Source organism: Schistocerca gregaria, chromosome 2, assembly GCF_023897955.1.
Source record: "Schistocerca gregaria isolate iqSchGreg1 chromosome 2, iqSchGreg1.2, whole genome shotgun sequence".
NCBI classification, from domain to species: domain Eukaryota; kingdom Metazoa; phylum Arthropoda; class Insecta; order Orthoptera; family Acrididae; genus Schistocerca; species Schistocerca gregaria.
This window is the reverse complement of record NC_064921.1, coordinates 1,016,838,113-1,016,850,265: the sequence shown is the minus strand read 5'-3', so window position 1 is coordinate 1,016,850,265 and position 12,153 is coordinate 1,016,838,113. Positions and strand designations below refer to the sequence as shown.

The window sequence follows — 12,153 nt, the reverse complement described above, 5'->3', positions numbered from 1 at the left end:
GGCGTCAGTATCAAATGAAATTCATATTTGATGTGAGCAATTGACACTGATCTGACGTGTGAAGGCGATTACGAAGGTTTTTGGGTACAGATGGTAGCAGATGCATGTTAGTATGTCTTGTTTTTAATGATAAAAAAGTGTTTCCGCCCGGGATCGACACGGGGACCTTCTGCGTGTTAGGCAGACGTGATAACCGCTACACCACGGAAACTACTTGTGTGCGCCTTACATTAGAGACAACTCGTGCTGGTGTTGTCATCGTTACTAAGAAATTAAATAAATGCGCTACTTGCAGAACAAAGGTACATGCAGAAGATCCTCACATGTCGTGGCTCACTGGAGTACAATACGACATAGGCAGGAAAATACTGTTCCCGCCCGGGATCGAACCGGGGACCTTCTGCGTGTGAAGCAGACGTGATAACCGCTCCACTACGGAAACTGCGAACGGGAGGAGTCCATCTCCGTTCACTCGCAATTACCTCAGCCTCTCTCCCGTCCGTGAATGCACACGCGACAGTTCTTTTGACAGCCTGGAAACCATCACAGCCAAGGGCTCAAGAAGTCTTCGGGGTGCTCGAGAAGGTGTCTGCCGTAGCACCCCTAACGAAATAGCGGCGTTTCCCGCAGTCGTGATTGCAAATCATAGCAGCAAAAGCAATCACTTTCTTAGCAGCAGGGAGTGCGAGCCCAGCGGCAGCTCTACATGAAGGTACCAATAGCCCAGGAAGGCCGCCGACCGCGGGAATTCGCGCCGCCCCCATCCCGCCAGCCTACACGAGACTTTCCAGAGCACCCTGGACCACATCGAGGGACCCAGTGCACTGAAATAATAGTCATTTGCCACGTCAGATGGCTCGTTGGTCTAGGGGTATGATTCCTGCTTTGGGTGCAGGAGGTCCCGGGTTCAAATCCCGGACGAGCCCTAGCGTTTTGTGCAAACTGGTCGCACGTGAGTGGCTGAGTCGACGCAAAATGCTCGGCGTCAGTATCAAATGAAATTCATATTTGATGTGAGCAATTGACACTGATCTGACGTGTGAAGGCGATTACGAAGGTTTTTGGGTACAGATGGTAGCAGATGCATGTTAGTATGTCTTGTTTTTAATGATAAAAAAGTGTTTCCGCCCGGGATCGACACGGGGACCTTCTGCGTGTTAGGCAGACGTGATAACCGCTACACCACGGAAACTACTTGTGTGCGCCTTACATTAGAGACAACTCGTGCTGGTGTTGTCATCGTTACTAAGAAATTAAATAAATGCGCTACTTGCAGAACAAAGGTACATGCAGAAGATCCTCACATGTCGTGGCTCACTGGAGTACAATACGACATAGGCAGGAAAATACTGTTCCCGCCCGGGATCGAACCGGGGACCTTCTGCGTGTGAAGCAGACGTGATAACCGCTCCACTACGGAAACTGCGAACGGGAGGAGTCCATCTCCGTTCACTCGCAATTACCTCAGCCTCTCTCCCGTCCGTGAATGCACACGCGACAGTTCTTTTGACAGCCTGGAAACCATCACAGCCAAGGGCTCAAGAAGTCTTCGGGGTGCTCGAGAAGGTGTCTGCCGTAGCACCCCTAACGAAATAGCGGCGTTTCCCGCAGTCGTGATTGCAAATCATAGCAGCAAAAGCAATCACTTTCTTAGCAGCAGGGAGTGCGAGCCCAGCGGCAGCTCTACATGAAGGTACCAATAGCCCAGGAAGGCCGCCGACCGCGGGAATTCGCGCCGCCCCCATCCCGCCAGCCTACACGAGACTTTCCAGAGCACCCTGGACCACATCGAGGGACCCAGTGCACTGAAATAATAGTCATTTGCCACGTCAGATGGCTCGTTGGTCTAGGGGTATGATTCCTGCTTTGGGTGCAGGAGGTCCCGGGTTCAAATCCCGGACGAGCCCTAGCGTTTTGTGCAAACTGGTCGCACGTGAGTGGCTGAGTCGACGCAAAATGCTCGGCGTCAGTATCAAATGAAATTCATATTTGATGTGAGCAATTGACACTGATCTGACGTGTGAAGGCGATTACGAAGGTTTTTGGGTACAGATGGTAGCAGATGCATGTTAGTATGTCTTGTTTTTAATGATAAAAAAGTGTTTCCGCCCGGGATCGACACGGGGACCTTCTGCGTGTTAGGCAGACGTGATAACCGCTACACCACGGAAACTACTTGTGTGCGCCTTACATTAGAGACAACTCGTGCTGGTGTTGTCATCGTTACTAAGAAATTAAATAAATGCGCTACTTGCAGAACAAAGGTACATGCAGAAGATCCTCACATGTCGTGGCTCACTGGAGTACAATACGACATAGGCAGGAAAATACTGTTCCCGCCCGGGATCGAACCGGGGACCTTCTGCGTGTGAAGCAGATGTGATAACCGCTCCACTACGGAAACTGCGAACGGGAGGAGTCCATCTCCGTTCACTCGCAATTACCTCAGCCTCTCTCCCGTCCGTGAATGCACACGCGACAGTTCTTTTGACAGCCTGGAAACCATCACAGCCAAGGGCTCAAGAAGTCTTTGGGGTGCTCGAGAAGGTGTCTGCCGTAGCACCCCTAACGAAATAGCGGCGTTTCCCGCAGTCGTGATTGCAAATCATAGCAGCAAAAGCAATCACTTTCTTAGCAGCAGGGAGTGCGAGCCCAGCGGCAGCTCTACATGAAGGTACCAATAGCCCAGGAAGGCCGCCGACCGCGGGAATTCACGCCGCCCCCATCCCGCCAGCCTACACGAGACTTTCCAGAGCACCCTGGACCACATCGAGGGAACCAGTGCACTGAAATAATAGTCATGTGCCACGTCAGATGGCTCGTTGGTCTAGGGGTATGATTCCTGCTTTGGGTGCAGGAGGTCCCGGGTTCAAATCCCGGACGAGCCCTAGCGTTTTGTGCAAACTGGTCGCACGTGAGTGGCTGAGTCGACGCAAAATGCTCGGCGTCAGTATCAAATGAAATTCATATTTGATGTGAGCAATTGACACTGATCTGACGTGTGAAGGCGATTACGAAGGTTTTTGGGTACAGATGGTAGCAGATGCATGTTAGTATGTCTTGTTTTTAATGATAAAAAAGTGTTTCCGCCCGGGATCGACACGGGGACCTTCTGCGTGTTAGGCAGACGTGATAACCGCTACACCACGGAAACTACTTGTGTGCGCCTTACATTAGAGACAACTCGTGCTGGTGTTGTCATCGTTACTAAGAAATTAAATAAATGCGCTACTTGCAGAACAAAGGTACATGCAGAAGATCCTCACATGTCGTGGCTCACTGGAGTACAATACGACATAGGCAGGAAAATACTGTTCCCGCCCGGGATCGAACCGGGGACCTTCTGCGTGTGAAGCAGACGTGATAACCGCTCCACTACGGAAACTGCGAACGGGAGGAGTCCATCTCCGTTCACTCGCAATTACCTCAGCCTCTCTCCCGTCCGTGAATGCACACGCGACAGTTCTTTTGACAGCCTGGAAACCATCACAGCCAAGGGCTCAAGAAGTCTTCGGGGTGCTCGAGAAGGTGTCTGCCGTAGCACCCCTAACGAAATAGCGGCGTTTCCCGCAGTCGTGATTGCAAATCATAGCAGCAAAAGCAATCACTTTCTTAGCAGCAGGGAGTGCGAGCCCAGCGGCAGCTCTACATGAAGGTACCAATAGCCCAGGAAGGCCGCCGACCGCGGGAATTCACGCCGCCCCCATCCCGCCAGCCTACACGAGACTTTCCAGAGCACCCTGGACCACATCGAGGGAACCAGTGCACTGAAATAATAGTCATGTGCCACGTCAGATGGCTCGTTGGTCTAGGGGTATGATTCCTGCTTTGGGTGCAGGAGGTCCCGGGTTCAAATCCCGGACGAGCCCTAGCGTTTTGTGCAAACTGGTCGCACGTGAGTGGCTGAGTCGACGCAAAATGCTCGGCGTCAGTATCAAATGAAATTCATATTTGATGTGAGCAATTGACACTGATCTGACGTGTGAAGGCGATTACGAAGGTTTTTGGGTACAGATGGTAGCAGATGCATGTTAGTATGTCTTGTTTTTAATGATAAAAAAGTGTTTCCGCCCGGGATCGACACGGGGACCTTCTGCGTGTTAGGCAGACGTGATAACCGCTACACCACGGAAACTACTTGTGTGCGCCTTACATTAGAGACAACTCGTGCTGGTGTTGTCATCGTTACTAAGAAATTAAATAAATGCGCTACTTGCAGAACAAAGGTACATGCAGAAGATCCTCACATGTCGTGGCTCACTGGAGTACAATACGACATAGGCAGGAAAATACTGTTCCCGCCCGGGATCGAACCGGGGACCTTCTGCGTGTGAAGCAGACGTGATAACCGCTCCACTACGGAAACTGCGAACGGGAGGAGTCCATCTCCGTTCACTCGCAATTACCTCAGCCTCTCTCCCGTCCGTGAATGCACACGCGACAGTTCTTTTGACAGCCTGGAAACCATCACAGCCAAGGGCTCAAGAAGTCTTCGGGGTGCTCGAGAAGGTGTCTGCCGTAGCACCCCTAACGAAATAGCGGCGTTTCCCGCAGTCGTGATTGCAAATCATAGCAGCAAAAGCAATCACTTTCTTAGCAGCAGGGAGTGCGAGCCCAGCGGCAGCTCTACATGAAGGTACCAATAGCCCAGGAAGGCCGCCGACCGCGGGAATTCGCGCCGCCCCCATCCCGCCAGCCTACACGAGACTTTCCAGAGCACCCTGGACCACATCGAGGGACCCAGTGCACTGAAATAATAGTCATTTGCCACGTCAGATGGCTCGTTGGTCTAGGGGTATGATTCCTGCTTTGGGTGCAGGAGGTCCCGGGTTCAAATCCCGGACGAGCCCTAGCGTTTTGTGCAAACTGGTCGCACGTGAGTGGCTGAGTCGACGCAAAATGCTCGGCGTCAGTATCAAATGAAATTCATATTTGATGTGAGCAATTGACACTGATCTGACGTGTGAAGGCGATTACGAAGGTTTTTGGGTACAGATGGTAGCAGATGCATGTTAGTATGTCTTGTTTTTAATGATAAAAAAGTGTTTCCGCCCGGGATCGACACGGGGACCTTCTGCGTGTTAGGCAGACGTGATAACCGCTACACCACGGAAACTACTTGTGTGCGCCTTACATTAGAGACAACTCGTGCTGGTGTTGTCATCGTTACTAAGAAATTAAATAAATGCGCTACTTGCAGAACAAAGGTACATGCAGAAGATCCTCACATGTCGTGGCTCACTGGAGTACAATACGACATAGGCAGGAAAATACTGTTCCCGCCCGGGATCGAACCGGGGACCTTCTGCGTGTGAAGCAGACGTGATAACCGCTCCACTACGGAAACTGCGAACGGGAGGAGTCCATCTCCGTTCACTCGCAATTACCTCAGCCTCTCTCCCGTCCGTGAATGCACACGCGACAGTTCTTTTGACAGCCTGGAAACCATCACAGCCAAGGGCTCAAGAAGTCTTCGGGGTGCTCGAGAAGGTGTCTGCCGTAGCACCCCTAACGAAATAGCGGCGTTTCCCGCAGTCGTGATTGCAAATCATAGCAGCAAAAGCAATCACTTTCTTAGCAGCAGGGAGTGCGAGCCCAGCGGCAGCTCTACATGAAGGTACCAATAGCCCAGGAAGGCCGCCGACCGCGGGAATTCACGCCGCCCCCATCCCGCCAGCCTACACGAGACTTTCCAGAGCACCCTGGACCACATCGAGGGACCCAGTGCACTGAAATAATAGTCATTTGCCACGTCAGATGGCTCGTTGGTCTAGGGGTATGATTCCTGCTTTGGGTGCAGGAGGTCCCGGGTTCAAATCCCGGACGAGCCCTAGCGTTTTGTGCAAACTGGTCGCACGTGAGTGGCTGAGTCGACGTAAAATGCTCGGCGTCAGTATCAAATGAAATTCATATTTGATGTGAGCAATTGACACTGATCTGACGTGTGAAGGCGATTACGAAGGTTTTTGGGTACAGATGGTAGCAGATGCATGTTAGTATGTCTTGTTTTTAATGATAAAAAAGTGTTTCCGCCCGGGATCGACACGGGGACCTTCTGCGTGTTAGGCAGACGTGATAACCGCTACACCACGGAAACTACTTGTGTGCGCCTTACATTAGAGACAACTCGTGCTGGTGTTGTCATCGTTACTAAGAAATTAAATAAATGCGCTACTTGCAGAACAAAGGTACATGCAGAAGATCCTCACATGTCGTGGCTCACTGGAGTACAATACGACATAGGCAGGAAAATACTGTTCCCGCCCGGGATCGAACCGGGGACCTTCTGCGTGTGAAGCAGACGTGATAACCGCTCCACTACGGAAACTGCGAACGGGAGGAGTCCATCTCCGTTCACTCGCAATTACCTCAGCCTCTCTCCCGTCCGTGAATGCACACGCGACAGTTCTTTTGACAGCCTGGAAACCATCACAGCCAAGGGCTCAAGAAGTCTTCGGGGTGCTCGAGAAGGTGTCTGCCGTAGCACCCCTAACGAAATAGCGGCGTTTCCCGCAGTCGTGATTGCAAATCATAGCAGCAAAAGCAATCACTTTCTTAGCAGCAGGGAGTGCGAGCCCAGCGGCAGCTCTACATGAAGGTACCAATAGCCCAGGAAGGCCGCCGACCGCGGGAATTCGCGCCGCCCCCATCCCGCCAGCCTACACGAGACTTTCCAGAGCACCCTGGACCACATCGAGGGACCCAGTGCACTGAAATAATAGTCATTTGCCACGTCAGATGGCTCGTTGGTCTAGGGGTATGATTCCTGCTTTGGGTGCAGGAGGTCCCGGGTTCAAATCCCGGACGAGCCCTAGCGTTTTGTGCAAACTGGTCGCACGTGAGTGGCTGAGTCGACGCAAAATGCTCGGCGTCAGTATCAAATGAAATTCATACTTGATGTGAGCAATTGACACTGATCTGACGTGTGAAGGCGATTACGAAGGTTTTTGGGTACAGATGGTAGCAGATGCATGTTAGTATGTCTTGTTTTTAATGATAAAAAAGTGTTTCCGCCCGGGATCGACACGGGGACCTTCTGCGTGTTAGGCAGACGTGATAACCGCTACACCACGGAAACTACTTGTGTGCGCCTTACATTAGAGACAACTCGTGCTGGTGTTGTCATCGTTACTAAGAAATTAAATAAATGCGCTACTTGCAGAACAAAGGTACATGCAGAAGATCCTCACATGTCGTGGCTCACTGGAGTACAATACGACATAGGCAGGAAAATACTGTTCCCGCCCGGGATCGAACCGGGGACCTTCTGCGTGTGAAGCAGACGTGATAACCGCTACACTACGGAAACTGCGAACGGGAGGAGTCCATCACCGTTCACTCGCAATTACCTCAGCCTCTCTCCCGTCCGTGAATGCACACGCGACAGTTCTTTTGACAGCCTGGAAACCATCACAGCCAAGGGCTCAAGAAGTCTTTGGGGTGCTCGAGAAGGTGTCTGCCGTAGCACCCCTAACGAAATAGCGGCGTTTCCCGCAGTCGTGATTGCAAATCATAGCAGCAAAAGCAATCACTTTCTTAGCAGCAGGGAGTGCGAGCCCAGCGGCAGCTCTACATGAAGGTACCAATAGCCCAGGAAGGCCGCCGACCGCGGGAATTCGCGCCGCCCCCATCCCGCCAGCCTACACGAGACTTTCCAGAGCACCCTGGACCACATCGAGGGACCCAGTGCACTGAAATAATAGTCATTTGCCACGTCAGATGGCTCGTTGGTCTAGGGGTATGATTCCTGCTTTGGGTGCAGGAGGTCCCGGGTTCAAATCCCGGACGAGCCCTAGCGTTTTGTGCAAACTGGTCGCACGTGAGTGGCTGAGTCGACGCAAAATGCTCGGCGTCAGTATCAAATGAAATTCATATTTGATGTGAGCAATTGACACTGATCTGACGTGTGAAGGCGATTACGAAGGTTTTTGGGTACAGATGGTAGCAGATGCATGTTAGTATGTCTTGTTTTTAATGATAAAAAAGTGTTTCCGCCCGGGATCGACACGGGGACCTTCTGCGTGTTAGGCAGACGTGATAACCGCTACACCACGGAAACTACTTGTGTGCGCCTTACATTAGAGACAACTCGTGCTGGTGTTGTCATCGTTACTAAGAAATTAAATAAATGCGCTACTTGCAGAACAAAGGTACATGCAGAAGATCCTCACATGTCGTGGCTCACTGGAGTACAATACGACATAGGCAGGAAAATACTGTTCCCGCCCGGGATCGAACCGGGGACCTTCTGCGTGTGAAGCAGACGTGATAACCGCTCCACTACGGAAACTGCGAACGGGAGGAGTCCATCTCCGTTCACTCGCAATTACCTCAGCCTCTCTCCCGTCCGTGAATGCACACGCGACAGTTCTTTTGACAGCCTGGAAACCATCACAGCCAAGGGCTCAAGAAGTCTTCGGGGTGCTCGAGAAGGTGTCTGCCGTAGCACCCCTAACGAAATAGCGGCGTTTCCCGCAGTCGTGATTGCAAATCATAGCAGCAAAAGCAATCACTTTCTTAGCAGCAGGGAGTGCGAGCCCAGCGGCAGCTCTACATGAAGGTACCAATAGCCCAGGAAGGCCGCCGACCGCGGGAATTCGCGCCGCCCCCATCCCGCCAGCCTACACGAGACTTTCCAGAGCACCCTGGACCACATCGAGGGACCCAGTGCACTGAAATAATAGTCATTTGCCACGTCAGATGGCTCGTTGGTCTAGGGGTATGATTCCTGCTTTGGGTGCAGGAGGTCCCGGGTTCAAATCCCGGACGAGCCCTAGCGTTTTGTGCAAACTGGTCGCACGTGAGTGGCTGAGTCGACGCAAAATGCTCGGCGTCAGTATCAAATGAAATTCATACTTGATGTGAGCAATTGACACTGATCTGACGTGTGAAGGCGATTACGAAGGTTTTTGGGTACAGATGGTAGCAGATGCATGTTAGTATGTCTTGTTTTTAATGATAAAAAAGTGTTTCCGCCCGGGATCGACACGGGGACCTTCTGCGTGTTAGGCAGACGTGATAACCGCTACACCACGGAAACTACTTGTGTGCGCCTTACATTAGAGACAACTCGTGCTGGTGTTGTCATCGTTACTAAGAAATTAAATAAATGCGCTACTTGCAGAACAAAGGTACATGCAGAAGATCCTCACATGTCGTGGCTCACTGGAGTACAATACGACATAGGCAGGAAAATACTGTTCCCGCCCGGGATCGAACCGGGGACCTTCTGCGTGTGAAGCAGACGTGATAACCGCTACACTACGGAAACTGCGAACGGGAGGAGTCCATCACCGTTCACTCGCAATTACCTCAGCCTCTCTCCCGTCCGTGAATGCACACGCGACAGTTCTTTTGACAGCCTGGAAACCATCACAGCCAAGGGCTCAAGAAGTCTTCGGGGTGCTCGAGAAGGTGTCTGCCGTAGCACCCCTAACGAAATAGCGGCGTTTCCCGCAGTCGTGATTGCAAATCATAGCAGCAAAAGCAATCACTTTCTTAGCAGCAGGGAGTGCGAGCCCAGCGGCAGCTCTACATGAAGGTACCAATAGCCCAGGAAGGCCGCCGACCGCGGGAATTCACGCCGCCCCCATCCCGCCAGCCTACACGAGACTTTCCAGAGCACCCTGGACCACATCGAGGGAACCAGTGCACTGAAATAATAGTCATGTGCCACGTCAGATGGCTCGTTGGTCTAGACATTCTGGCTTTAGCCGTCGCCGCGGTCGGACGTGCTTGTTGTTTACTCCGCGTACGTTAGCGCTATCGCCGGTGTTTTGGTGTTTACGTGAAGTTAGCTGTACATTTTCGCTGTTATTTTTTGAGTGGTGTCTCTGATAAGTGTTTTTATAGTGCTTTCGTCCGTTCCACGTTTCGTGCTTCGCCGCAATTTCGGTTGTTGCCGGAATTTCGTCGGAACCGACGACCATGTCTGACACCGTCAGGAAGAATACTTTAGTCTTCTCGTTCGAGAAAGGAACACGGCCGGTCCAACCCACTGCGCTGGAAATCCACGATTGGCTGACTGAGGTAATCGGTATTAATTCTGACTCTGTTCATACCACGCAATTAGATGCTGAAAAATACTGTGTTTTTGTTAAATTTCTGAACTCAGTGACAGTCGATAAGTTGCTTGCCAAATGGGGTAATTCCGTCGAATTTGTTCATCGAGACGGTTCAAAAAGTAATGTCTCTGTACGAAAGGCTGATATCATGTACACCAATGTCAGGATTTTGAATGTTCCAATTGAAATTGATAATCAGTTAATCAAGGACGCTCTATCTAAATATGGCGAAGTTAAATCTATCTATAACGAAAGATGGTCGAAGCTATACAAGATACAGTGTTTTAATGGCATTAGATCCGTTGAAATGGAGGTGAAAACCAACATTCCGTCCCATATATCCGTTGCAGGCCATAAAGCACATGTTGTGTATTCTGGTCAGGAGCGCACGTGCAATATTTGCAATGAGACAGGTCATTTCCGACAAGATTGTCCGCGCCGTGTTTTTGTTCTTAGGAACAATCTAACACAGCGTCAAAAACTGACCCTCAGCGATGTCTTACCAAATAGCACTTCCCTTCTTTCGGTTAACGACAGTGGTGCATGTACTTCTGCAGTGCCCGCCATAACTACTACGGAGTTCCCTCCCCTGAGCGTCATTACATCACACCCTTCTGTTCCCGATTGCGATCTCCAGAATAAGAAGCGACCGTTGGAAACGACCGATGACGGCTCGGACGGCGAGTCCGCCCGTAATTCGCCTTCCACCCGCAAGCAGAAGCAGTGTAATGCGGATGTGCTCGAGGAAACAAACAGTACATGTATTGACGTGACGACAGCCGCTGAGGCAACCCGGCCGCTGTCGGCGGCTGAACAGGTACAAACGGTCCACGGAGGGGACGCAGTAACGATTGTCGCGGAGACGGAAGAGGCGCACTCCGAAGCACAAGAGGTGACGGAGCGGAACCCAACTCAAGAACTTACAGACCCACAAACCGCCGACTCAGTCAGTGCTCTGGAGCTAGTGACGGAAGAACAAGGAAATGGCACTCGTAAAAAGGACGCTGTTGAGGCAGCTTCGGTCACAACGGTGGTAAAGATAGACAATCCGAATGACGGCGCGTTGAACCAAGATGTCCGAAGACGCCGACTCAAACCGCTACCTACTCTCAAAGCTTCCCGTAACCAAAGCAAACAACAACCAGCACAAGAGGAAGCGACGGCCAAGAACGTCTTGTATGAAATCATCACGGAAAGACCTAAGGAGGTACCTTCAAGTGACATTAGTGATGCAAAGCCCCTCGGTAAAACTAAAACCCGAGATGTTCGGAATCCTGCACCAAAATGAGGCTGTAAGATGAAAAAAAAAGGGATTTTGTTGAACCAGTTTCATTTCTAATTGTACTACTGTCTTAGTCATATTTCAGAGGAACCAGATGAAGTGTTTACCGAGCTTCAAATACTGACTATTCTTTTAGATGTTTGTTTAAGCGGAGTCGTTTCTCTCTTCTAGAAGCTGCACATCTCTTTTCTTTTTTTTTTTGTTAATATTTTGTTATCTTTTTCATCACTTATTTACTTTTTATGCAAACTAAATGTCCCAGGCATATACAATTACGACTATCAATATTAACAGGATTACATCCGTGACTAAAGTTACAGCGCTCAAGGATTATTTATATGAGTCAGGGACGGACATTGCTTTCCTACAGGAAGTAGTGCTGACTAATCTTACAGTGCCTGGATATTTGGCGATTTTAAATGTCTCACTTGACACCAACGTCGGTACAGCAATTTTAGTCAGGGAGGGGATTCCTGTCTCGGATATCGAGAGGTTGGACTCCGGCAGAGCGATAGGTATAAAAGTCTTTGGTTCTACCCTTATCAATCTGTATGCCCCTTCTGGCACATCCAATAGAATGGAAAGAGCACAGTTCTATAAAGAAGAAATCATTTATTTATTACGGAAAAACCCAAAAGATCTTATAATAGGCGGTGATTTTAATTGTGTGATAAATAAGAAAGACCAGGTTCCGAATTTTAATAACTGCAGTGAACTGAAGCGTTTCGTCACTGTTTTACAGCTTAAAGATGCTTGGGAAATAATGTATCCCACTTTTGTGGCATTTACATTCCTAGGTCCTCACTC

At 50.4% G+C, this 12,153-nt stretch overlaps 29 non-coding genes across 29 annotated transcripts; 9 read left to right on the top strand and 20 right to left on the bottom strand.

The window, feature by feature from the left end:
* Positions 1-138: 138 nt before the first annotated feature.
* Trnav-aac (transfer RNA valine (anticodon AAC)) lies at positions 139-211 on the bottom strand. Its single transcript has one exon. It is a non-coding gene; the product is annotated as a tRNA-Val (tRNA).
* A 158-nt stretch (positions 212-369) lies between these two features.
* Positions 370-442, bottom strand: Trnav-cac (transfer RNA valine (anticodon CAC)). The gene has a single exon. It is a non-coding gene; the product is annotated as a tRNA-Val (tRNA).
* Positions 443-854: 412 nt separating this feature from the next.
* Positions 855-926, top strand: Trnap-ugg (transfer RNA proline (anticodon UGG)). The gene has a single exon. It is a non-coding gene; the product is annotated as a tRNA-Pro (tRNA).
* A 193-nt stretch (positions 927-1,119) lies between these two features.
* Trnav-aac (transfer RNA valine (anticodon AAC)) lies at positions 1,120-1,192 on the bottom strand. The gene has a single exon. It is a non-coding gene; the product is annotated as a tRNA-Val (tRNA).
* Positions 1,193-1,350: 158 nt separating this feature from the next.
* Trnav-cac (transfer RNA valine (anticodon CAC)) lies at positions 1,351-1,423 on the bottom strand. The gene has a single exon. It is a non-coding gene; the product is annotated as a tRNA-Val (tRNA).
* Positions 1,424-1,835: 412 nt separating this feature from the next.
* On the top strand, positions 1,836-1,907 carry Trnap-ugg (transfer RNA proline (anticodon UGG)). The gene has a single exon. It is a non-coding gene; the product is annotated as a tRNA-Pro (tRNA).
* Positions 1,908-2,100: 193 nt separating this feature from the next.
* Trnav-aac (transfer RNA valine (anticodon AAC)) lies at positions 2,101-2,173 on the bottom strand. Its single transcript has one exon. It is a non-coding gene; the product is annotated as a tRNA-Val (tRNA).
* Positions 2,174-2,331: 158 nt separating this feature from the next.
* On the bottom strand, positions 2,332-2,404 carry Trnav-cac (transfer RNA valine (anticodon CAC)). The gene has a single exon. It is a non-coding gene; the product is annotated as a tRNA-Val (tRNA).
* A 412-nt stretch (positions 2,405-2,816) lies between these two features.
* On the top strand, positions 2,817-2,888 carry Trnap-ugg (transfer RNA proline (anticodon UGG)). The gene has a single exon. It is a non-coding gene; the product is annotated as a tRNA-Pro (tRNA).
* Positions 2,889-3,081: 193 nt separating this feature from the next.
* Trnav-aac (transfer RNA valine (anticodon AAC)) lies at positions 3,082-3,154 on the bottom strand. The gene has a single exon. It is a non-coding gene; the product is annotated as a tRNA-Val (tRNA).
* Positions 3,155-3,312: 158 nt separating this feature from the next.
* Positions 3,313-3,385, bottom strand: Trnav-cac (transfer RNA valine (anticodon CAC)). The gene has a single exon. It is a non-coding gene; the product is annotated as a tRNA-Val (tRNA).
* A 412-nt stretch (positions 3,386-3,797) lies between these two features.
* Positions 3,798-3,869, top strand: Trnap-ugg (transfer RNA proline (anticodon UGG)). Its single transcript has one exon. It is a non-coding gene; the product is annotated as a tRNA-Pro (tRNA).
* Positions 3,870-4,062: 193 nt separating this feature from the next.
* On the bottom strand, positions 4,063-4,135 carry Trnav-aac (transfer RNA valine (anticodon AAC)). The gene has a single exon. It is a non-coding gene; the product is annotated as a tRNA-Val (tRNA).
* Positions 4,136-4,293: 158 nt separating this feature from the next.
* Positions 4,294-4,366, bottom strand: Trnav-cac (transfer RNA valine (anticodon CAC)). The gene has a single exon. It is a non-coding gene; the product is annotated as a tRNA-Val (tRNA).
* Positions 4,367-4,778: 412 nt separating this feature from the next.
* On the top strand, positions 4,779-4,850 carry Trnap-ugg (transfer RNA proline (anticodon UGG)). The gene has a single exon. It is a non-coding gene; the product is annotated as a tRNA-Pro (tRNA).
* Positions 4,851-5,043: 193 nt separating this feature from the next.
* Trnav-aac (transfer RNA valine (anticodon AAC)) lies at positions 5,044-5,116 on the bottom strand. Its single transcript has one exon. It is a non-coding gene; the product is annotated as a tRNA-Val (tRNA).
* A 158-nt stretch (positions 5,117-5,274) lies between these two features.
* Positions 5,275-5,347, bottom strand: Trnav-cac (transfer RNA valine (anticodon CAC)). Its single transcript has one exon. It is a non-coding gene; the product is annotated as a tRNA-Val (tRNA).
* A 412-nt stretch (positions 5,348-5,759) lies between these two features.
* Trnap-ugg (transfer RNA proline (anticodon UGG)) lies at positions 5,760-5,831 on the top strand. The gene has a single exon. It is a non-coding gene; the product is annotated as a tRNA-Pro (tRNA).
* Positions 5,832-6,024: 193 nt separating this feature from the next.
* On the bottom strand, positions 6,025-6,097 carry Trnav-aac (transfer RNA valine (anticodon AAC)). The gene has a single exon. It is a non-coding gene; the product is annotated as a tRNA-Val (tRNA).
* Positions 6,098-6,255: 158 nt separating this feature from the next.
* On the bottom strand, positions 6,256-6,328 carry Trnav-cac (transfer RNA valine (anticodon CAC)). Its single transcript has one exon. It is a non-coding gene; the product is annotated as a tRNA-Val (tRNA).
* Positions 6,329-6,740: 412 nt separating this feature from the next.
* Positions 6,741-6,812, top strand: Trnap-ugg (transfer RNA proline (anticodon UGG)). Its single transcript has one exon. It is a non-coding gene; the product is annotated as a tRNA-Pro (tRNA).
* A 193-nt stretch (positions 6,813-7,005) lies between these two features.
* Positions 7,006-7,078, bottom strand: Trnav-aac (transfer RNA valine (anticodon AAC)). The gene has a single exon. It is a non-coding gene; the product is annotated as a tRNA-Val (tRNA).
* A 158-nt stretch (positions 7,079-7,236) lies between these two features.
* On the bottom strand, positions 7,237-7,309 carry Trnav-cac (transfer RNA valine (anticodon CAC)). Its single transcript has one exon. It is a non-coding gene; the product is annotated as a tRNA-Val (tRNA).
* A 412-nt stretch (positions 7,310-7,721) lies between these two features.
* On the top strand, positions 7,722-7,793 carry Trnap-ugg (transfer RNA proline (anticodon UGG)). Its single transcript has one exon. It is a non-coding gene; the product is annotated as a tRNA-Pro (tRNA).
* Positions 7,794-7,986: 193 nt separating this feature from the next.
* On the bottom strand, positions 7,987-8,059 carry Trnav-aac (transfer RNA valine (anticodon AAC)). The gene has a single exon. It is a non-coding gene; the product is annotated as a tRNA-Val (tRNA).
* A 158-nt stretch (positions 8,060-8,217) lies between these two features.
* On the bottom strand, positions 8,218-8,290 carry Trnav-cac (transfer RNA valine (anticodon CAC)). Its single transcript has one exon. It is a non-coding gene; the product is annotated as a tRNA-Val (tRNA).
* A 412-nt stretch (positions 8,291-8,702) lies between these two features.
* Trnap-ugg (transfer RNA proline (anticodon UGG)) lies at positions 8,703-8,774 on the top strand. Its single transcript has one exon. It is a non-coding gene; the product is annotated as a tRNA-Pro (tRNA).
* A 193-nt stretch (positions 8,775-8,967) lies between these two features.
* Trnav-aac (transfer RNA valine (anticodon AAC)) lies at positions 8,968-9,040 on the bottom strand. The gene has a single exon. It is a non-coding gene; the product is annotated as a tRNA-Val (tRNA).
* A 158-nt stretch (positions 9,041-9,198) lies between these two features.
* Positions 9,199-9,271, bottom strand: Trnav-cac (transfer RNA valine (anticodon CAC)). The gene has a single exon. It is a non-coding gene; the product is annotated as a tRNA-Val (tRNA).
* Positions 9,272-12,153: the final 2,882 nt, after the last annotated feature.